This window comes from Ranitomeya variabilis, chromosome 1, assembly GCF_051348905.1.
Source record: "Ranitomeya variabilis isolate aRanVar5 chromosome 1, aRanVar5.hap1, whole genome shotgun sequence".
Lineage (NCBI taxonomy): Eukaryota > Metazoa > Chordata > Amphibia > Anura > Dendrobatidae > Ranitomeya > Ranitomeya variabilis.
The window spans coordinates 18,380,863-18,405,702 of NC_135232.1; the positions used below are offsets into that span (position 1 = coordinate 18,380,863).

General features: G+C 45.5%; 1 protein-coding gene and 1 non-coding gene across 6 annotated transcripts in view; both read right to left on the minus strand.

Annotated features, from left to right (window-relative positions):
• CNTFR (ciliary neurotrophic factor receptor) overlaps window positions 1–24,840 on the minus strand; it is a 487,615-nt gene that overhangs the window by 292,799 nt on the left and 169,976 nt on the right. The window lies entirely within an intron of this gene.
• LOC143797440 (U6 spliceosomal RNA) lies at window positions 23,281–23,386 on the minus strand. The gene has a single exon (XR_013220470.1). It is a non-coding gene; the product is annotated as a U6 spliceosomal RNA (small nuclear RNA).

Consider the following 24,840-nt stretch of genomic DNA (forward strand, 5'->3'; position numbering starts at 1 on the left):
TTACACCACTGACCTCTCTGCAGAGCATCGCTCCTCCACCTCCTGACAGATACATAGTGATATATCCTGCAGATTATTACACCACTGACCTCTCTGCAGAGCATCGCTCCTCCACCTCCTTACAGATACATAGTGATATATCCTGCAGATTATTACACCGCTAACATCTCTGCAGAGCATCACTCCTCCTCCTCCTGACAGATACAGTGATATATCCTGCAGATTATTACACCACTGACCTCTCTGCAGAGCATCGCTCCTCCACCTCCTGACAGATACATAGCGATATATCCTGCAGATTATTACACCACTGACCTCTCTGCAGAGCATCGCTCCTCCACCTCCTGACAGATACATAGTGATATATCCTGCAGATTATTACACCACTGACCTCTCTGCAGAGCATCGTTCCTCCACCTCCTGACAGATACACAGTGATATATCCTGCAGATTATTACACCACTGACCTCTCTGCAGAGTATCGCTCCTCCATCTCCTGACAGATACATAGTGATATATCCTGCAGATTATTACACCTCTGACCTCTCTGAAGAGCATCGCTTCTCCACCTCCTGACAGATAAACAGTGATATATCCTGCAGATTATTACACCACTGACCTCTCTGCAGAGCATCGCTCCTCCACCTCCTGACAGATACATAGTGATATATCCTGCAGATTATTACACCGCTGACCTCTCTACAGAGCATCACTCCTCCACCTCCTGACATATACATAGTGATATATCCCGCAGATTATTACACCTCTGACCTCTCTGCAGAGCATCGCTCCTCCACCTCCTGACAGATACATAGCGATAGATCCTGCAGAGTATTACACCACTGACCTCTCTGCAGAGCATCGCTCCTCCACCTCCTGACAGACACATAGTGCTATATCCTGCAGATTATTACACCACTGACCTCTCTGCAGAGCATCGCTCCTCCACCTCCTGACAGATACATAGTGACATATTCTGCAGATTATTACACCACTGACCTCCCTGCAGAGCATCGCTCCTCCTCCTCCTGACAGACACATAGTGATATATCCTGCAGATTATTACACCACTGACCTCTCTGCAGAGCATCGCTCCTCCACCTCCTGACAGATACACACTTGATATATCCTGCAGATTATTACACCACTGAACTCTCTGCAGAGCATCGCTCCTCCACCTCCTGACAGATACATATTGATATATCCTGCAGATTATTACACCACTGACCTCTCTGCAGAGCATCGCTCCTCCTCCTCCTGACAGACACATAGTGCTATATCCTGCAGATTATTACACCACTGACCTCTCTGCAGAGCATCGCTCCTCCACCTCCTGACAGATACATATTGATATATCCTGCAGATTATTACACCACTGACCTCTCTGCAGAGCATCGCTCCTCCACATCCTGACAGATATATAGTGATATATCCTGCAGATTATTACACCACTGACCTCTCTGCAGAGCATCGCTCCTCCTCCTCCTCACAGATACATAGTGATATATCCTGCAGATTATTATGCCACTGACCCCCTGCAGAGCATTGCTCCTCCTCCTCCTGACAGATACATAGTGATATATCCTGCAGATTATTACACCACTGACCTCTCTGCAGAGCATCGCTCCTCCACCTCCTGACAGATACATAGTGATATATCCTGCAGATCATTACACCGCTGACCTCTCTGCAGAGCATCGCTCCTCCACCTCCTGACAGATACACAGTGATATATCCTGCAGATTATTACACCACTGACCTCTCTGCAGAGCATCACTCCTCCACCTCCTGACAGATACACAGTGATATATCCTGCAGATTATTACACCACTGACCTCTCTGCAGAGCATCGCTCCTCCACCTCCTGACAGATACATAGTGACATATTCTGCAGATTATTACACCACTGACCTCTCTGCAGAGCATCGCTCCTCCTCCTCCTGACAGACACATAGTGATATATCCTGCAGATTATTACACCACTGACCTCTCTGCAGAGCATCGCTCCTCCACCTCCTGACAGATACACACTGATATATCCTGCAGATTATTACACCACTGACCTCTCTGCAGAGCATCGCTCCTCCACCTCCTGACAGATACATATTGATATATCCTGCAGATTATTACACCACTGACCTCTCTGCAGAGCATCGCTCATCCTCCTCCTGACAGACACATAGTGCTATATCCTGCAGATTATTACACCACTGACCTCTATGCAGAGCATCGCTCCTCCTCCTCCTCACAGATACATAGTGATATATCCTGCAGATTATTATGCCACTGACCCCCTGCAGAGCATTGCTCCTCCTCCTCCTGACAGATACATAGTGATATATCCTGCACATTATTACATTACTGACTTCTCTGCAGAGTGTCGCTCCTCCACCTCCTGACAGATACATAGTGATATATCCTGCAGATTATTACACCACTGACCTCTCTGCAGAGCATCGCTCCTCCACCTCCTGACAGATACATAGTGATATATCCTGCAGATCATTACACCGCTGACCTCTCTGCAGAGCATCGCTCCTCCACCTCCTGACAGATACATAGTGATATATCCTGCAGATTATTACACCGCTGACCTCTCTGCAGAGCATCGCTCCTCCACCTCCTGACAGATACACAGTGATATATCCTGCACATTATTACACCACTGACCTCTCTGCAGAGCATCGCTCCTCCACCTCCTGACAGATACACAGTGTTATATCCTGTAGATTATTACACTTCTGACCTCTCTGCAGAGCATCGCTCCTCCACCTCCTGACATATAGTGATATATCCTACAGATTATTACATCACTGACTTCTCTGCAGAGCATCGCTCCTCCACCTCCTGACATATAGTGATATATCCTGCAGATTATTACACCACTGACCTCTCTGCAGAGCATCGCTCCTCCACCTCCTGACAGATACACAGTGATATATCCTGCAGATTATTACACCACTGACCTCTCTGCAGAGCATCGCTCCTCCACCTCCTGACAGATACATAGTGATATATCCTGCAGATTATTACACCACTGAACTCTCTGCAGAGCATCGCTCCTCCACCTCCTGACAGATACATAGTGATATATCCGGCACATTATTACACCACTGACCTCTCTGCAGAGCATCGTTCCTCCATCTCCTGACAGATAAATAGTGATATATCCTGCAGATTATTACACCACTGACCTCTCTGCAGAGCATCGCTCCTCCTCCTCCTCCTGACAGATACATAGTGATATATCCTGCACATTATTACACCACTGACCTCTCTGCAGAGCATCGCTCCTCCTCCTCCTGACAGATACATAGTGATATATCCTGCAGATTATTACACCACTGACCTCTCTGCAGAGCATCGCTCCTCCACCTCCTGACAGATATATAGTGATAAATCCTGCAGATTATTACACTACTGACCTCTCTGCAGAGCATCGCTCCTCCATCTCCTGACATACATAGTGATATATCCTGCAGATTATTACACCTCTGACCTCTCTGCAGAGCATCGCTCCTCCATCTCCTGACAGATACATAGTGATCTATCCTGCAGATTATTACACCTGTGACCTCTTTGCAGAGCATCGCTCCTCCACCTCCTGTCAGATACACAGTGATATATCCTGCAGATTATTACACCAGAGACCTCTCTGCAGAGCATCGCTCCTCCTCCTCCTCCTGACAGATGCATAATGATATATCCTGCAGATTATTACACCACTGACCTCTCTGCAGAGCATCGCTCCTCCATCTCCTGACAGATACATAGTGATATATCCTGCAGATTATTACACCACTGACCTCTCTGCAGAGCATCGCTCCTCCACCTCCTGACAGATACATAGCGATCTATCCTGCAGATTATTACACCACTGACCTCTGCAGAGCATCGCTCCTACACCTCCTGACAGATACATATTGATATATCCTGCAGATTATTACACCACTGAACTCTCTGCAGAGCATCGCTCCTCCACCTCCACCTCCTGACAGATACATAGTGATATATCCTGCAGATTATTGCACCACTGACCTCCCTGCAGAGCATCGCTCCTCCACCTCCTGACAGATACAGAGTGATATATCCTGCAGATTATTACACCACTGACCTCTCTGCAGAGCATCGCTCCTCCACCTCCTGACAGATATATAGTGATATATCCTGCAGATTATTACACCACTGAACTCTCTGCAGAGCATCGCTCCTCCACCTCCTGATAGATACATAGTGATATATCCTGCAGATTATTGCACCACTGACCTCCCTGCAGAGCATCGCTACTCCACCTCCTGACAGATACATAGTGATGTATCCTGCAGATTATTGCACCACTGAAGTCTCTGCAGAGCATCGCTCCTCCTCCTCCTGACAGATACATAGTGATACATCCTGCAGATTATTGCACCACTGACCTCTCTGCAGAGCATCGCTCCTCCATCTCCACACAGATACATAGTGATCTATCCTGCAGATTATTACACCACTGACCTCTCTGCAGAGCATCGCTCCTCCACCTCCTGACAAGATACATAGCGATAGATCCTGCAGATTATTACACCACTGACCTCTCTGCAGAGCATCGCTCCTCCACCTCCTGACAGATACAGTGATATATCCTGCAGATTATTACACAACTGACCTCTCTGCAGAGCATCGCTCCTCCACCTCCTGACAGATACATAGTGATATATCCAGCAGATTATTACACCACTGACCTCTCTGCAGAGCATCGCTCCTCCATCTCCTGACAGATACATAGTGATATATCCTGCAGATTATTACACCACTGACCTCTCTGCAGAGCATCGCTCCTCCACCTCCTGACAGATACATAGTGATATATCCTGCAGATTATTGCACCACTGACCTCCCTGCAGAGCATCGCTCTTCCACCTCCTGACAGATACATAGTGATATATCCTGCAGATTATTACACCACTGAACTCTCTGCAGAGCATCGCTCCTCCACCTCCTGACAGATACATAGTGATATATCCTGCAGATTATTGCACCACTGACCTCTCTGCAGAGCATCGCTCCTCCACCTCCACACAGATACATAATGATCTATCCTGCAGATTATTACACCACTGAACTCTCTGCAGAGCATCGCTCCTCCTCCTCCTGACAGATACATAATTATTACACCACTGACCTCCCTGCAGAGCATCGCTCCTCCACCTCCTGACAGATACATAGTGATATATATAAACTGCAGATTATTACACCACTGACCTCTCTGCAGAGCATCGCTCCTCCACCTCCTGACAGATACATAGTGATATATCCTGCAGATTATTACACCACACCGCTAACCTCTCTGCAGAGCATCACTCCTCCTCCTCCTGACAGATACAGTGATATATCCTGCAGATTATTACACCACTGACCTCTATGCAGAGCATCGCTCCTCCTCCTCCTCACAGATACATAGTGATATATCCTGCAGATCATTACACCGCTGACCTCTCTGCAGAGCATCGCTCCTCCACCTCCTGACAGATACACAGTGATATATCCTGCACATTATTACACCACTGACCTCTCTGCAGAGCATCGCTCCTCCACCTCCTGACAGATACACAGTGTTATATCCTGTAGATTATTACACTTCTGACCTCTCTGCAGAGCATCGCTCCTCCACCTCCTGACATATAGTGATATATCCTACAGATTATTACATCACTGACTTCTCTGCAGAGCATCGCTCCTCCACCTCCTGACATATAGTGATATATCCTGCAGATTATTACACCACTGACCTCTCTGCAGAGCATCGCTCCTCCACCTCCTGACAGATACACAGTGATATATCCTGCAGATTATTACACCACTGACCTCTCTGCAGAGCATCGCTCCTCCACCTCCTGACAGATACATAGTGATATATCCTGCAGATTATTACACCACTGAACTCTCTGCAGAGCATCGCTCCTCCACCTCCTGACAGATACATAGTGATATATCCGGCACATTATTACACCACTGACCTCTCTGCAGAGCATCGTTCCTCCATCTCCTGACAGATAAATAGTGATATATCCTGCAGATTATTACACCACTGACCTCTCTGCAGAGCATCGCTCCTCCTCCTCCTCCTGACAGATACATAGTGATATATCCTGCACATTATTACACCACTGACCTCTCTGCAGAGCATCGCTCCTCCTCCTCCTGACAGATACATAGTGATATATCCTGCAGATTATTACACCACTGACCTCTCTGCAGAGCATCGCTCCTCCACCTCCTGACAGATATATAGTGATAAATCCTGCAGATTATTACACTACTGACCTCTCTGCAGAGCATCGCTCCTCCATCTCCTGACATACATAGTGATATATCCTGCAGATTATTACACCTCTGACCTCTCTGCAGAGCATCGCTCCTCCATCTCCTGACAGATACATAGTGATCTATCCTGCAGATTATTACACCTGTGACCTCTTTGCAGAGCATCGCTCCTCCACCTCCTGTCAGATACACAGTGATATATCCTGCAGATTATTACACCAGAGACCTCTCTGCAGAGCATCGCTCCTCCTCCTCCTCCTGACAGATGCATAATGATATATCCTGCAGATTATTACACCACTGACCTCTCTGCAGAGCATCGCTCCTCCATCTCCTGACAGATACATAGTGATATATCCTGCAGATTATTACACCACTGACCTCTCTGCAGAGCATCGCTCCTCCATCTCCTGACAGATACATAGTGATATATCCTGCAGATTATTACACCACTGACCTCTCTGCAGAGCATCGCTCCTCCACCTCCTGACAGATACATAGCGATCTATCCTGCAGATTATTACACCACTGACCTCTGCAGAGCATCGCTCCTACACCTCCTGACAGATACATATTGATATATCCTGCAGATTATTACACCACTGAACTCTCTGCAGAGCATCGCTCCTCCACCTCCACCTCCTGACAGATACATAGTGATATATCCTGCAGATTATTGCACCACTGACCTCCCTGCAGAGCATCGCTCCTCCACCTCCTGACAGATACAGAGTGATATATCCTGCAGATTATTACACCACTGACCTCTCTGCAGAGCATCGCTCCTCCACCTCCTGACAGATATATAGTGATATATCCTGCAGATTATTACACCACTGAACTCTCTGCAGAGCATCGCTCCTCCACCTCCTGATAGATACATAGTGATATATCCTGCAGATTATTGCACCACTGACCTCCCTGCAGAGCATCGCTACTCCACCTCCTGACAGATACATAGTGATGTATCCTGCAGATTATTGCACCACTGAAGTCTCTGCAGAGCATCGCTCCTCCTCCTCCTGACAGATACATAGTGATACATACTGCAGATTATTGCACCACTGACCTCTCTGCAGAGCATCGCTCCTCCATCTCCACACAGATACATAGTGATCTATCCTGCAGATTATTACACCACTGACCTCTCTGCAGAGCATCGCTCCTCCACCTCCTGACAAGATACATAGCGATAGATCCTGCAGATTATTACACCACTGACCTCTCTGCAGAGCATCGCTCCTCCACCTCCTGACAGATACAGTGATATATCCTGCAGATTATTACACAACTGACCTCTCTGCAGAGCATCGCTCCTCCACCTCCTGACAGATACATAGTGATATATCCAGCAGATTATTACACCACTGACCTCTCTGCAGAGCATCGCTCCTCCATCTCCTGACAGATACATAGTGATATATCCTGCAGATTATTACACCACTGACCTCTCTGCAGAGCATCGCTCCTCCACCTCCTGACAGATACATAGTGATATATCCTGCAGATTATTGCACCACTGACCTCCCTGCAGAGCATCGCTCTTCCACCTCCTGACAGATACATAGTGATATATCCTGCAGATTATTACACCACTGAACTCTCTGCAGAGCATCGCTCCTCCACCTCCTGACAGATACATAGTGATATATCCTGCAGATTATTGCACCACTGACCTCTCTGCAGAGCATCGCTCCTCCACCTCCACACAGATACATAATGATCTATCCTGCAGATTATTACACCACTGAACTCTCTGCAGAGCATCGCTCCTCCTCCTCCTGACAGATACATAATTATTACACCACTGACCTCCCTGCAGAGCATCGCTCCTCCACCTCCTGACAGATACATAGTGATATATATAAACTGCAGATTATTACACCACTGACCTCTCTGCAGAGCATCGCTCCTCCACCTCCTGACAGATACATAGTGATATATCCTGCAGATTATTACACCACACCGCTAACCTCTCTGCAGAGCATCACTCCTCCTCCTCCTGACAGATACAGTGATATATCCTGCAGATTATTACACCACTGACCTCTATGCAGAGCATCGCTCCTCCTCCTCCTCACAGATACATAGTGATATATCCTGCAGATTATTATGCCACTGACCCCCTGCAGAGCATTGCTCCTCCTCCTCCTGACAGATACATAGTGATATATCCTGCACATTATTACATTACTGACTTCTCTGCAGAGTGTCGCTCCTCCACCTCCTGACAGATACATAGTGATATATCCTGCAGATTATTACACCACTGACCTCTCTGCAGAGCATCGCTCCTCCTCCTCCTCACAGATACATAGTGATATATCCTGCAGATCATTACACCGCTGACCTCTCTGCAGAGCATCGCTCCTCCACCTCCTGACAGATACATAGTGATATATCCTGCAGATTATTACACCGCTGACCTCTCTGCAGAGCATCGCTCCTCCACCTCCTGACAGATACACAGTGATATATCCTGCACATTATTACACCACTGACCTCTCTGCAGAGCATCGCTCCTCCACCTCCTGACAGATACACAGTGTTATATCCTGTAGATTATTACACTTCTGACCTCTCTGCAGAGCATCGCTCCTCCACCTCCTGACATATAGTGATATATCCTACAGATTATTACATCACTGACTTCTCTGCAGAGCATCGCTCCTCCACCTCCTGACATATAGTGATATATCCTGCAGATTATTACACCACTGACCTCTCTGCAGAGCATCGCTCCTCCACCTCCTGACAGATACACAGTGATATATCCTGCAGATTATTACACCACTGACCTCTCTGCAGAGCATCGCTCCTCCACCTCCTGACAGATACATAGTGATATATCCTGCAGATTATTACACCACTGAACTCTCTGCAGAGCATCGCTCCTCCACCTCCTGACAGATACATAGTGATATATCCGGCACATTATTACACCACTGACCTCTCTGCAGAGCATCGTTCCTCCATCTCCTGACAGATAAATAGTGATATATCCTGCAGATTATTACACCACTGACCTCTCTGCAGAGCATCGCTCCTCCTCCTCCTCCTGACAGATACATAGTGATATATCCTGCACATTATTACACCACTGACCTCTCTGCAGAGCATCGCTCCTCCTCCTCCTGACAGATACATAGTGATATATCCTGCAGATTATTACACCACTGACCTCTCTGCAGAGCATCGCTCCTCCACCTCCTGACAGATATATAGTGATAAATCCTGCAGATTATTACACTACTGACCTCTCTGCAGAGCATCGCTCCTCCATCTCCTGACATACATAGTGATATATCCTGCAGATTATTACACCTCTGACCTCTCTGCAGAGCATCGCTCCTCCATCTCCTGACAGATACATAGTGATCTATCCTGCAGATTATTACACCTGTGACCTCTTTGCAGAGCATCGCTCCTCCACCTCCTGTCAGATACACAGTGATATATCCTGCAGATTATTACACCAGAGACCTCTCTGCAGAGCATCGCTCCTCCTCCTCCTCCTGACAGATGCATAATGATATATCCTGCAGATTATTACACCACTGACCTCTCTGCAGAGCATCGCTCCTCCATCTCCTGACAGATACATAGTGATATATCCTGCAGATTATTACACCACTGACCTCTCTGCAGAGCATCGCTCCTCCATCTCCTGACAGATACATAGTGATATATCCTGCAGATTATTACACCACTGACCTCTCTGCAGAGCATCGCTCCTCCACCTCCTGACAGATACATAGCGATCTATCCTGCAGATTATTACACCACTGACCTCTGCAGAGCATCGCTCCTACACCTCCTGACAGATACATATTGATATATCCTGCAGATTATTACACCACTGAACTCTCTGCAGAGCATCGCTCCTCCACCTCCACCTCCTGACAGATACATAGTGATATATCCTGCAGATTATTGCACCACTGACCTCCCTGCAGAGCATCGCTCCTCCACCTCCTGACAGATACAGAGTGATATATCCTGCAGATTATTACACCACTGACCTCTCTGCAGAGCATCGCTCCTCCACCTCCTGACAGATATATAGTGATATATCCTGCAGATTATTACACCACTGAACTCTCTGCAGAGCATCGCTCCTCCACCTCCTGATAGATACATAGTGATATATCCTGCAGATTATTGCACCACTGACCTCCCTGCAGAGCATCGCTACTCCACCTCCTGACAGATACATAGTGATGTATCCTGCAGATTATTGCACCACTGAAGTCTCTGCAGAGCATCGCTCCTCCTCCTCCTGACAGATACATAGTGATACATACTGCAGATTATTGCACCACTGACCTCTCTGCAGAGCATCGCTCCTCCATCTCCACACAGATACATAGTGATCTATCCTGCAGATTATTACACCACTGACCTCTCTGCAGAGCATCGCTCCTCCACCTCCTGACAAGATACATAGCGATAGATCCTGCAGATTATTACACCACTGACCTCTCTGCAGAGCATCGCTCCTCCACCTCCTGACAGATACAGTGATATATCCTGCAGATTATTACACAACTGACCTCTCTGCAGAGCATCGCTCCTCCACCTCCTGACAGATACATAGTGATATATCCAGCAGATTATTACACCACTGACCTCTCTGCAGAGCATCGCTCCTCCATCTCCTGACAGATACATAGTGATATATCCTGCAGATTATTACACCACTGACCTCTCTGCAGAGCATCGCTCCTCCACCTCCTGACAGATACATAGTGATATATCCTGCAGATTATTGCACCACTGACCTCCCTGCAGAGCATCGCTCTTCCACCTCCTGACAGATACATAGTGATATATCCTGCAGATTATTACACCACTGAACTCTCTGCAGAGCATCGCTCCTCCACCTCCTGACAGATACATAGTGATATATCCTGCAGATTATTGCACCACTGACCTCTCTGCAGAGCATCGCTCCTCCACCTCCACACAGATACATAATGATCTATCCTGCAGATTATTACACCACTGAACTCTCTGCAGAGCATCGCTCCTCCTCCTCCTGACAGATACATAATTATTACACCACTGACCTCCCTGCAGAGCATCGCTCCTCCACCTCCTGACAGATACATAGTGATATATATAAACTGCAGATTATTACACCACTGACCTCTCTGCAGAGCATCGCTCCTCCACCTCCTGACAGATACATAGTGATATATCCTGCAGATTATTACACCACACCGCTAACCTCTCTGCAGAGCATCACTCCTCCTCCTCCTGACAGATACAGTGATATATCCTGCAGATTATTACACCACTGACCTCTATGCAGAGCATCGCTCCTCCTCCTCCTCACAGATACATAGTGATATATCCTGCAGATTATTATGCCACTGACCCCCTGCAGAGCATTGCTCCTCCTCCTCCTGACAGATACATAGTGATATATCCTGCACATTATTACATTACTGACTTCTCTGCAGAGTGTCGCTCCTCCACCTCCTGACAGATACATAGTGATATATCCTGCAGATTATTACACCACTGACCTCTCTGCAGAGCATCGCTCCTCCACCTCCTGACAGATACATAGTGATATATCCTGCAGATCATTACACCGCTGACCTCTCTGCAGAGCATCGCTCCTCCACCTCCTGACAGATACATAGTGATATATCCTGCAGATTATTACACCGCTGACCTCTCTGCAGAGCATCGCTCCTCCACCTCCTGACAGATACACAGTGATATATCCTGCACATTATTACACCACTGACCTCTCTGCAGAGCATCGCTCCTCCACCTCCTGACAGATACACAGTGTTATATCCTGTAGATTATTACACTTCTGACCTCTCTGCAGAGCATCGCTCCTCCACCTCCTGACATATAGTGATATATCCTGCAGATTATTACATCACTGACTTCTCTGCAGAGCATCGCTCCTCCACCTCCTGACATATAGTGATATATCCTGCAGATTATTACACCACTGACCTCTCTGCAGAGCATCGCTCCTCCACCTCCTGACAGATGATACAGTGATATATCCTGCAGATTATTACACCACTGACCTCTCTGCAGAGCATCGCTCCTCCACCTCCTGACAGATACATAGTGATATATCCTGCAGATTATTACACCACTGACCTCTCTGCAGAGCATCGCTCCTCCACCTCCTGACAGATACATAGTGATATATCCTGGAGATTATTACACCACTGACCTCTCTGCAGAGCATCGTTCCTCCATCTCCTGACAGATAAATAGTGATATATCCTGCAGATTATTACACCACTGACCTCTCTGCAGAGCATCGCTCCTCCTCCTCCTCCTGACAGATACATAGTGATATATCCTGCACATTATTACACCACTGACCTCTCTGCAGAGCATCGCTCCTCCTCCTCCTGACAGATACATAGTGATATATCCTGCAGATTATTACACCACTGACCTCTCTGCAGAGCATCGCTCCTCCACCTCCTGACAGATATATAGTGATAAATCCTGCAGATTATTACACTACTGACCTCTCTGCAGAGCATCGCTCCTCCATCTCCTGACAGATACATAGTGATCTATCCTGCAGATTATTACACCTGTGACCTCTTTGCAGAGCATCGCTCCTCCACCTCCTGTCAGATACACAGTGATATATCCTGCAGATTATTACACCAGAGACCTCTCTGCAGAGCATCGCTCCTCCTCCTCCTCCTGACAGATGCATAATGATATATCCTGCAGATTATTACACCACTGACCTCTCTGCAGAGCATCGCTCCTCCATCTCCTGACAGATACATAGTGATATATCCTGCAGATTATTACACCACTGACCTCTCTGCAGAGCATCGCTCCTCCATCTCCTGACAGATACATAGTGATATATCCTGCAGATTATTACACCACTGACCTCTCTGCAGAGCATCGCTCCTCCACCTGACAGATACATAGCGATCTATCCTGCAGATTATTACACCACTGACCTCTGCAGAGCATCGCTCCTACACCTCCTGACAGATACATATTGATATATCCTGCAGATTATTACACCACTGAACTCTCTGCAGAGCATCGCTCCTCCACCTCCACCTCCTGACAGATACATAGTGATATATCCTGCAGATTATTGCACCACTGACCTCCCTGCAGAGCATCGCTCCTCCACCTCCTGACAGATACAGAGTGATATATCCTGCAGATTATTACACCACTGACCTCTCTGAAGAGCATCGCTCCTCCACCTCCTGACAGATATATAGTGATATATCCTGCAGATTATTACACCACTGAACTCTCTGCAGAGCATCGCTCCTCCACCTCCTGATAGATACATAGTGATATATCCTGCAGATTATTGCACCACTGACCTCCCTGCAGAGCATCGCTACTCCACCTCCTGACAGATACATAGTGATGTATCCTGCAGATTATTGCACCACTGAAGTCTCTGCAGAGCATCGCTCCTCCTCCTCCTGACAGATACATAGTGATACATCCTGCAGATTATTGCACCACTGACCTCTCTGCAGAGCATCGCTCCTCCATCTCCACACAGATACATAGTGATCTATCCTGCAGATTATTACACCACTGACCTCTCTGCAGAGCATCGCTCCTCCACCTCCTGACAAGATACATAGCGATAGATCCTGCAGATTATTACACCACTGACCTCTCTGCAGAGCATCGCTTCTCCACCTCCTGACAGATACACAGTGATATATCATGCAGATTATTACACAACTGACCTCTCTGCAGAGCATCGCTCCTCCACCTCCTGACAGATACATAGTGATATATCCAGCAGATTATTACACCACTGACCTCTCTGCAGAGCATCGCTCCTCCATCTCCTGACAGATACATAGTGATATATCCTGCAGATTATTACACCACTGACCTCTCTGCAGAGCATCGCTCCTCCACCTCCTGACAGATACATAGTGATATATCCTGCAGATTATTGCACCACTGACCTCCCTGCAGAGCATCGCTCTTCCACCTCCTGACAGATACATAGTGATATATCCTGCAGATTATTACACCACTGAACTCTCTGCAGAGCATCGCTCCTCCACCTCCTGACAGATACATAGTGATATATCCTGCAGATTATTGCACCACTGACCTCTCTGCAGAGCATCGCTCCTCCACCTCCACACAGATACATAATGATCTATCCTGCAGATTATTACACCACTGAACTCTCTGCAGAGCATCGCTCCTCCTCCTCCTGACAGATACATGATTATTACACCACTGACCTCCCTGCAGAGCATCGCTCCTCCACCTCCTGACAGATACATAGTGATATATATAAACTGCAGATTATTACACCACTGACCTCTCTGCAGAGCATCGCTCCTCCACCTCCTGACAGATACATAGTGATATATCCTGCAGATTATTACACCACACCGCTAACCTCTCTGCAGAGCATCACTCCTCCTCCTCCTGACAGATACAGTGATATATCCTGCAGATTATTACACCGCTGACCTCTCTGCAGAGCATCGCTCCTCCACCTCATGACAGATACAGTGATATATCCTGCAGATTATTACACCACTGACCTCTCTGCAGAGCATCGCTCCTCCACCTCCTGACAGATACATAGCGATATATCCTGCAGATTATTACACCACTGACCTCTCTGCAGAGCATCGCTCCTCCACCTCCTGACAGATACATAGTGATATATCCTGCAGATTATTACACCACTGACCTCTCTGCAGAGCATCGCTCCTCCACCTCCTTACAGATACATAGTGATATATCCTGCAGATTATTACACCGCTAACATCTCTGCAGAGCATCACTCCTCCTCCTCCTGACAGATACAGTGATATATCCTGCAGATTATTACACCACTGACCTCTCTGCAGAGCATCGCTCCTCCACCTCCTGACAGATACATAGCGATATATCCTGCAGATTATTACACCACTGACCTCTCTGCAGAGCATCGCTCCTCCACCTCCTGACAGATACATAGTGATATATCCTGCAGATTATTACACCACTGACCTCTCTGCAGAGTATCGCTCCTCCATCTCCTGACAGATACATAGTGATATATCCTGCAGATTATTACACCTCTGACCTCTCTGAAGAGCATCGCTTCTCCACCTCCTGACAGATAAACAGTGATATATCCTGCAGATTATTACACCACTGACCTCTCTGCAGAGCATCGCTCCTCCACCTCCTGACAGATACATAGTGATATATCCTGCAGATTATTACACCGCTGACCTCTCTACAGAGCATCACTCCTCCTCCTCCTGACAGATAGTGATATATCCTGCAGATTATTGCACCACTGACCTCTCTGCAGAGCATCGCTCCTCCATCTCCACACAGATACATAGTGATCTATCCTGCAGATTAGTACACCTCTGACCTCTCTGCAGAGCATCGCTCCTCCACCTCCTGACAGATACATAGCGATAGATCCTGCAGAGTATTACACCACTGACCTCTCTGCAGAGCATCGCTCCTCCACCTCCTGACAGACACATAGTGCTATATCCTGCAGATTATTACACCACTGACCTCTCTGCAGAGCATCGCTCCTCCACCTCCTGACAGATACATAGTGACATATTCTGCAGATTATTACACCACTGACCTCCCTGCAGAGCATCGCTCCTCCTCCTCCTGACAGACACATAGTGATATATCCTGCAGATTATTACACCACTGACCTCTCTGCAGAGCATCGCTCCTCCACCTCCTGACAGATACACACTGATATATCCTGCAGATTATTACACCACTGAACTCTCTGCAGAGCATCGCTCCTCCACCTCCTGACAGATACATATTGATATATCCTGCAGATTATTACACCACTGACCTCTCTGCAGAGCATCGCTCCTCCTCCTCCTGACAGACACATAGTGCTATATCCTGCAGATTATTACACCACTGACCTCTATTCAGAGCATCGCTCCTCCACATCCTGACAGATACATAGTGACATATTCTGCAGATTATTACACCACTGACCTCTCTGCAGAGCATCGCTCCTCCACCTCCTGACAGATACAGTGATATATCCTGCAGATTATTACACCTCTGACCTCTCTGCAGAGCATCGCTCCTCCACCTCCTGACACATACATCACAGTTATATGATCAGCTATGATTTTCTGTTATCAGCCATGTAGTATGTGTATAATATAACGGGAGGTGACGGCTGCGATGATGGAGGCGGCGATCAGACAAGGACCCGCGGAGGAGCTGACAGGACGTGATGGACAAGCCGCAGACGAATGAGCCGGTCATGGCAGTGGCCGCTCCGGCAGGTGAGGGAACAGCGAAGATAAAGCGACAAGTGACGGGGAGATGTGTGGAGTCAGCGCGGGGAATATCGCCCATCACTCGCACGGTGACTCCAATCAGCATCGATGTGATCTGAGGCTGCGCTGCCATTTATCACACACCCGCAGCCACTGCAGAGCCTCTGTATCAGCGTCCATCACTCGAGGACCATGTGCCGGCCACTATATATGCCAAAGGGGGCAGCGAGGGATGGAGAGAGCCTCATACCAGTACCAGAGTGTGGGGCCACGGGGAAAGTTATCCCAGGGGCCAAATTCTGGAGTTAGAGCAAGAGACAGGATCAGGGCTAGGGTTGGGGCTAAGGTTAGGGTTAGGACTAGGGTTGGGGTTAGGCTACTGTTGAGAGTACAGATAGGGGTAGGAGTAGGATTGGGGTTAAGGTTAGGGTCAGGACTAGGGTTGGGGTTAAGGTTAGGGTTAGGACTAGGGTTGGGGTTAAGGTTAAGGTCAGGACTAGGGTTGGGGTTAAGGTTAGGGTTAGGACTAGGGTTAGGGTTGGGGCTAAGGGTAGGGTCAGGACTAGGGTTGGGGTTAAGGTTAGGGTTAGGACTAGAGTTGGGGTTAAGGTTAGCGTTAGGACTAGGGTTGGGGTTAAGGTTAGGGTTAGGCTACTGTTGAGAGTACAGTTAGCGGTAGGACTAGGGTTGAGGTTTGGACTATGGCTGGAGCTAAGGTTTGTGATAGGACTACGGTTTGGTTTAAGGATAGACTTAGGACTTGGGTGGAGGCTAAAGTTCAGCATTTGGGTTGTGGTTGGGGCTAAGGTCACCATTTATAACAAATCATCATTAGGCATTAAAGTATTCACATCAATAACAAATAACAAAAACCTACATAAAAAAATATAATGTAATAGTCAGATTTTGACGACGGCAGCAAAAAATTAACCAGATAAGAATGTAAATCAGCCGCCATTGACAGTTCCGAGTTATACCACCATCTATTCTACAATGTTTCATGGCCTCATTTTGTGGGCGAGTACAAGTATTAAGTATCGGTGAGAGTTCATTGCAGAAGTCATCTGCCATAGTAATCACATCTCACACATTTGATGGCTTTCATTAACACATCACAGTTCGGATATCAGCAATTTCCTCAATCTAATTAGAGAAGATAGTGTAAACTAAACAATAGAAAAACAAATATTACACAGGATCAAAACCCAGCCTCATCTATCAACAGCGAGTACCAAATAATGTCACTGGGGAAACAACACAGAAAAAAAAGGACACAGAACAAATAAGATACACTACTATAATACTGCCCCTATGTACAAGAATATAACTACTATAATACTGCTCCTATGTACAAGAATATAACTACTATAATACTGCCCCTATGTACAAGAATATAACTACTATAATACTGCCCCCTATATACAAGAATATAACTACTATAATACTTCCCCCTATGTACAAGAATATAACTACTATAATACTGCCCCTATGTACAAGAATATAACTACTATAATACTGCCCCTATGTACAAGAATATAACTACTATAATACTGCCCCTATGTACAAGAATATAACTACTATAATACTGCCCCTATGTACAAGAATATAACTACTATAATACTGCTCCTATGTACAAGAATATAACTACTATAATACTGCTCCTATGTACAAGAATATAACTACTATAATACTGCCCCTATGTACAAGAATATAACTACTATAATACTGCCCCTATGTACAGGAATATAACTACTATAGTACTGCCCCTATATACAAGAATATAACTACTATAATACTGCCTCCTATGTACAAGAATATAACTACTATAATACTGCTCCTATGTACAAGAATATAAATACTATAATACTGCCCCTATGTACAAGAATATAACTACTATAATACTGCCCCTATGTACAAGAATATAACTACTATAATACTGCTCCTATGTACAAGAATATAACTACTATAATACTGCTCCTATGTACAAGAATATAACTACTATAATACTGCTCCTATGTACAAGAATATAACTACTATAATACTGCCCCTATGTACAAGAATATAACTACTATAATACTGCCCCTATGTACAAGAATATAACTACTATAATACTGCCCCTATGTACAGGAATATAACTACTATAATACTGCCCCTATGTACAAGAATATAACTACTATAATACTGCCCCTATGTACAGGAATATAACTACTATAGTACTGCCCCTATGTACAGGAATATAACTACTATAGTACTGCCCCTATATACAAGAATATAACTACTATAATACTGCCCCTATGTACAAGAATATAACTACTATAATACTGCCCCTATGTACAAGAATATAACTACTATAATACTGCCCCTATATACAAGAATATAACTACTATAATACTGCTCCTATGTACAAGAATATAACTACTATAATACTGCCCCTATGTACAAGAATATAAATACTATAATACTGCCCCTATGTACAAGAATATAACTACTATAATACTGCCCCTATGTACAAGAATATAACTACTATAATACTGCTCCTATGTACAAGAATATAACTACTATAATACTGCTCCTATGTACAAGAATATAACTACTATAATACTGCTCCTATGTACAAGAATATAACTACTATAATACTGCCCCTATGTACAAGAATATAACTACTATAATACTGCTCCTATGTACAAGAATATAACTACTATACTACTGCTCCTATGTACAAGAATATAACTACTATAATACTGCTCCCTATGTACAAGAATATAACTACTATAATACTGCTCCTATGTACAAGAATATAACTACTATAATACTGCTCCCTATGTACAAGAATATAACTACTATAATACTGCTCCTATGTACAAGAATATAACTACTATAATACTGCCCCTGTGCAGTGAGTACATCCCCTTGTATTACAGATACATGCTATGACTATGATGTGGGGGATGACGATTGTATTATTACACACATATCGCGGCTATGTATATGGCCCCTCTGTATACGGCCCCTCTGTATACGGCCCCTCTGTGTACGGCCCCTCTGTGTACGGCCCCTCTGTGTACGGCCCCTCTGTGTACGGCCCCTCTGTGTACGGCCCCTCTGTGTACGGCCCCGCTGTATACGGCCCCGCTGTATACGGCCCCTCTGTATACGGCCCCTCTGTATACAGACCTCCCCCGTAGACAGATATTGAGCAGGGTGAATAATTCATGCTGATGCTCTCAGGTCTGGGAGTCGGTGCCATACTCTCCTCCGTGGAGCCCGGGATCCTTTATCCCCAGTGACCAGAGAGACGAGGCCGCAGATGATGCTGGACTGCTCGCGATCAGGGGGATTCTCATATATTCTATCACTGAACAATATTTCCATAAACAAATCACTTCTGGAATATTTTATGACCAGACGATCGGGGTCCGAGGGTCCATATGTCGCCCGCTGACAGTCCTCATAATGTGATATCAGGGTCCTGGGAGGAAGGTATTATATACGACCCCATGACATGGACGGACCCCGGTAGGGATGTAGCATGGGGGTCCTGGAGTTTCGCGCAGACTGTTATCATGTGTATAATGGACAGTGTGAGGAAATGTAACAATGACGCCGGACTGGAACCGAGCGCCATATCCCACCATTCATGTAACGTTAGACCGCAGAGAATCCTGCCGTGGAATATTCCGAGCACATTTCCCGTGCAGCAGTTGAATTTCTGATCAATATTTCATGTCTCGGACACAGAAGAGACGACTTGACCTTTTCAATGACAACAAGAGCCGTCTATGGGATCCGAGCTTAGATCCTGGGCAGTCAATCATTCCTATGGGCGGGGGAGGGGCGTCCTTCATGTAAATCTGTCACCTGAGGACCAGCGCTGATGTACTCCTTCTACGCTGTGACTTGCACTTAGACATAATTGGACTCTCACACGTTTTATCACCGGTATCTAATATTGATCGCTGCTAATTCCTTCAGCAAAACAGTTATCTAAAAATGAGCCACAATGTGACTGCTCTTACAGTAAAGAACCCTTGCTCTACCAAAGTCAAAAATGGTCACATCTTCTCTAGAACTTAATATCAATTTCCTCTTGTTTTACTTACAAACCAGGTTAAGAAAAATCAGGAGGTGGTACTTAGTGTAAAGCCAAGTTTCCGAATCTGACTGCTCTTACAGTAAAGAACCCTTGCTCTACCAAAGCCAAACATGGTCACATCTTCTCTAGAACTTATTTTGAATTTCATCGTGATTTACTTACAAACCAGGCTAAGAAAAATTAGGAGGTGGTCTTCGTGTAAAGCCAAGTCTCCTTACCTGACTGCTCTGACAGTAAAGAACCCTTGCTTTATTGAAGGCACAATTACTTCTCCTCTGGAACGTAATACAAATACCATCGTGCTCAGTTGATAGGCTGCTTAGAATGAAGAATATTTCATTTTAAAGCCTAATTTGATTGTGCATCTGCTCTTACAGTGAAGAATCCTTCCTATGATATTGGTTAAGCTTTCATTATTACAAGTAATGAAAGAAAGGCACTTAGCATTTACTAGAAAATGCAATACTTCAGTAAAAAAAAAGCATGCTTTCATAATAGGACTGCTCTTACAGTAAAGAACCAGTTTTACTCACAGTATATTCAATTATTTTCTAGGCCTAGTGTATTACACCTTATCTGGAATATTAAGATATGAAATATTGACATTCAGTATTAACCTTTCATATACAATATTTTATTATAAAGCAGAGTTGCACAATGTAATAGCTTTAACAGTAAATAACCCCTCCTATTCTTATGGTAAAAGCATCTATCCTCATGGCCAGCAATATCCCATCTTGACTTGGAAGATCAAAAGGCGAGACTTAGAATTGATCTTGAATATATTTCTCTATAGACTCAAATTATATAGCAAGACTGCTCGTAAAGTAAAAAACCCTTCCAATACTGAACGCAAAACGTTTTCTACCCTAGACCTAGTCGACATCACCTTGTTCTAGTTACATGCCATACATGAAAACATGGCCCTTATTTACCTAGAACGAAGGACATGTTACTATTCAGCAAATGTTCCTAGTGTCATAGCTCTTACAGTAAAGAATCCTTCCCATACCAAAACCCTTTCTTGTAGACTTCATCAAGACTGGAATAGGAAAAGATCAATAGGTGGCACGTAGGATTGAGTATACTTAATATTTGACTATACTGTGACTGCTCTAACAGAAAAGAACCCTTCCTATCAAATTGGTGAGTCCTTCATTCATAAACCTTTTGAATGCCAACTTGATCATAAGAAAGATGTCAGTATGGATCTAACATATATAATCCTTGGGGTTCCTCAAACAATGGCAGCAGGAAGATTGTCACTTTTACTGTAGAGATGGACTCATTTCATCCATCATAAAAAGGTTAAGAAAAAAGTAGAAAATCTCAGACCAGAATAAAGCCTCAGTCAGGACCACAGGAGCTTCACCCAAAGTTTGCTCCCAGAAAGTCTCGAGTCCCCGCTGTTCTTTACGTCACGCTCCCCACGTCTCGACAGATGAATTCTTATTCTCGAGTACAGTGTGAAAGGCCCATTCCAAGGTCACAGGGAAGATTTAATGAGTCCTCGTCCTGGTGCCTCCTCGTTACCTGTCCCTCCGTCAGCGATTCTACACATTCAGCCAACTCATCGGAATCATCGGCGTAAGGTCACGAATCCAGAAATGATGTCAGCGCTCGCAGAGGAGCATCCAGCCATCCGCAGCAGGTCACAGCTTCATTCCGACAAGGTTACCAGGGGGCTGCGCAGGGTTAATGGGAGTCTCACCCCAACTCCAATCCATCGGGGTGGGAAATCCTCCTCCACAATGTTATTAGTGGGGCCAGTCGTCCACCTCCAGCAAGAAGCGACGGATTAAACGGCCATCGAGCTATTGATGACCTGAACGACACATTTCCATCCACATCAATAATATTACCAGACCATGTAACAAGAGACGGTTTCCCGGGACTCTGCCCCATCATCTTCCAGCACCTTGTGAACAATACGGGAGGGTTTGGCATCCTGAAAACGGAAGCGTTCCGAAAGGCTTTATGACCCACGCGGATGAGAAGTTGGAAGGAATAAAAAAAAATTAAAAAAAGAGTAAAGTAAAAAATGTTATTATTTATATAAACCAGGGTGGTTACAGACTTGAGAAGAAGTCGCCATGTTCCATGATTCTCTGCCGATATGTGGAGAGGAGGCACCGGTCATGGATCACACTGGATCTGTCACACAAAAAAATTGTAGAAATATCCAAAATTTGCCACAAGGTGGAATTAGTGACCAGTTCCAAAAAAAAGCAGCGAGCAAAGAACTGGGCAAGGAGACAACATACTATTGAGAGACGCAAGAAGAAAATGTGAGAAGGCAACAGAAGGGACCATGAGAGAAGGACGTATGGAAGAGTGAGGGATTAAATTCAATGCTGGCCAGGATTTAAGACCAGGCACTGCATCCACCACTTCACTTCCTCGACCACAACTACCCATAAGAAAATAATTTGAGTCACAAGTGATGGTTCGAAAGTCACCACCAAATGGGGGTTGTCTTCTGCTGGAACTTTTTGGCCTATTTTTGTCCCTTTTGACCAAATGGGGTTGCCTTCTGATGGAACCTTTTGGCCTATTTTTGTCCTTTTTTTTTTTTTTTTTTTTTTTTTTTTAAAAAATATGGAACGCTTCACGAATTTGCGTGTCATCCTTGCGCAGGGCCATGCTAATCTTCTCTGTATCGTTCCAATTTTAGTATATGTGCTGCCGAAGCGAGCACTATTTTTGTCCTTTTTGACCAAATAAGGTTGTCTTCTGCTGGAACTTCTTGGCCTATTTTGGTCCCTTTTGACCAAATGGGGTTGTCTTCTGCTGGACGTTTGGACCATTTTTCTAAATTTTGGCCCATCAGAGCACATAATCCTTTGCTCCATAGCTGGTTCAACCTGACCAGTTCCAAAAAACGTAATGGGCAAAGACCTGGCCAGATAGATGACAAATTGTTGAGAGATGCAAGGAGAAAATGCAAGAATGCAACAGGGAGGGAGACATGGAAGCGTCAGGGATTGCACCAAATGTTGGTCAGGATTTAACACCTGGAGATGCTTCCACCACCCTACATCCCTAACCACATTTTGAGCACAACATCCCATACAATTTAGGGGCAAGAAATGGTTTCAAAGTCACAATCAAATGGGGTTGTTTTCTGCTGGAACTTTTTTTGCCTATTTTTGTCCCTTTTGATCCATCAGATCAGAGGAACTTTTGCTTCTTGGATGCCTCAGCATGACCCCAAATGTTAAGAAAGCAGAAAGTGGCCCAAGATTAAACCTTGAAGGTCACCTGTTGCCAACTCCACCACTGATCCTCGCCTCGGTCTATTGGCCTGAGACATCCGGCAGCAGAACACCTTGGAAATTCCAATAAACCCATAATAACCACATTATCGTTCATGAGGAACACTAAACACTTCATCGTGAGCTGGAGAGTCCAACAATTTACAACCAATATCCTGAAAAAAGAGAAAGTACCAGCAGCTCGGGCCAAGGCTTCTTTAAGTAATTTGTGATCAATTATGAGAACCTTCAGTCTTGGCCACTGATCTCGGAGACTTGGCTGTCGTTTCCTGATGCGGTGGAGGCGTCTATCCAGGTTTGGGGCCAACGGCTGGAAGAGGAATCAAGGAATCGCAGCCGGAGCTGCTAAATGCTTTAGACATTCTGAAGAAGTCTCCTGGAAGGTCTGGAAACTTCACGGAACTTCGTCCTGGTGTGAGTTTCATGTTGGTCCAATAAAAGGTGCAAAAAGTTGCAACAAGTCCAATTTTATTTTTTTTTCTACGTCCAATGGAGATAGCAAAAATGTACGAGGAGGAGGAAAAACATAAAATGAGCTCATTGTTAGAGGGAGCACAAGGGGACGAGCGCACACTGAAACCATATGGAGAAACATCTCACCTAACGGGGAATGTGGACCCGGCCATAGACGCCTCCCGTCTATCTGTACGCCAGGACGAGGTTTCTGAGCCAAGACATTGTAAGGGAAGGATGTATAGATCCTGTAAGCTGTGCTCAGACGACACACCCAGAACAGACATGAGGACGGGCCCCCGGGGACCCACAGGTATTTTAAGGTGAAAAAAAAAAGTATTATTATCTGGAAAATAAAAAGAGATTATGTCCCATATACAGAACACATAGAACGCACCGGATACAATAGTATCAAACCTAGAAG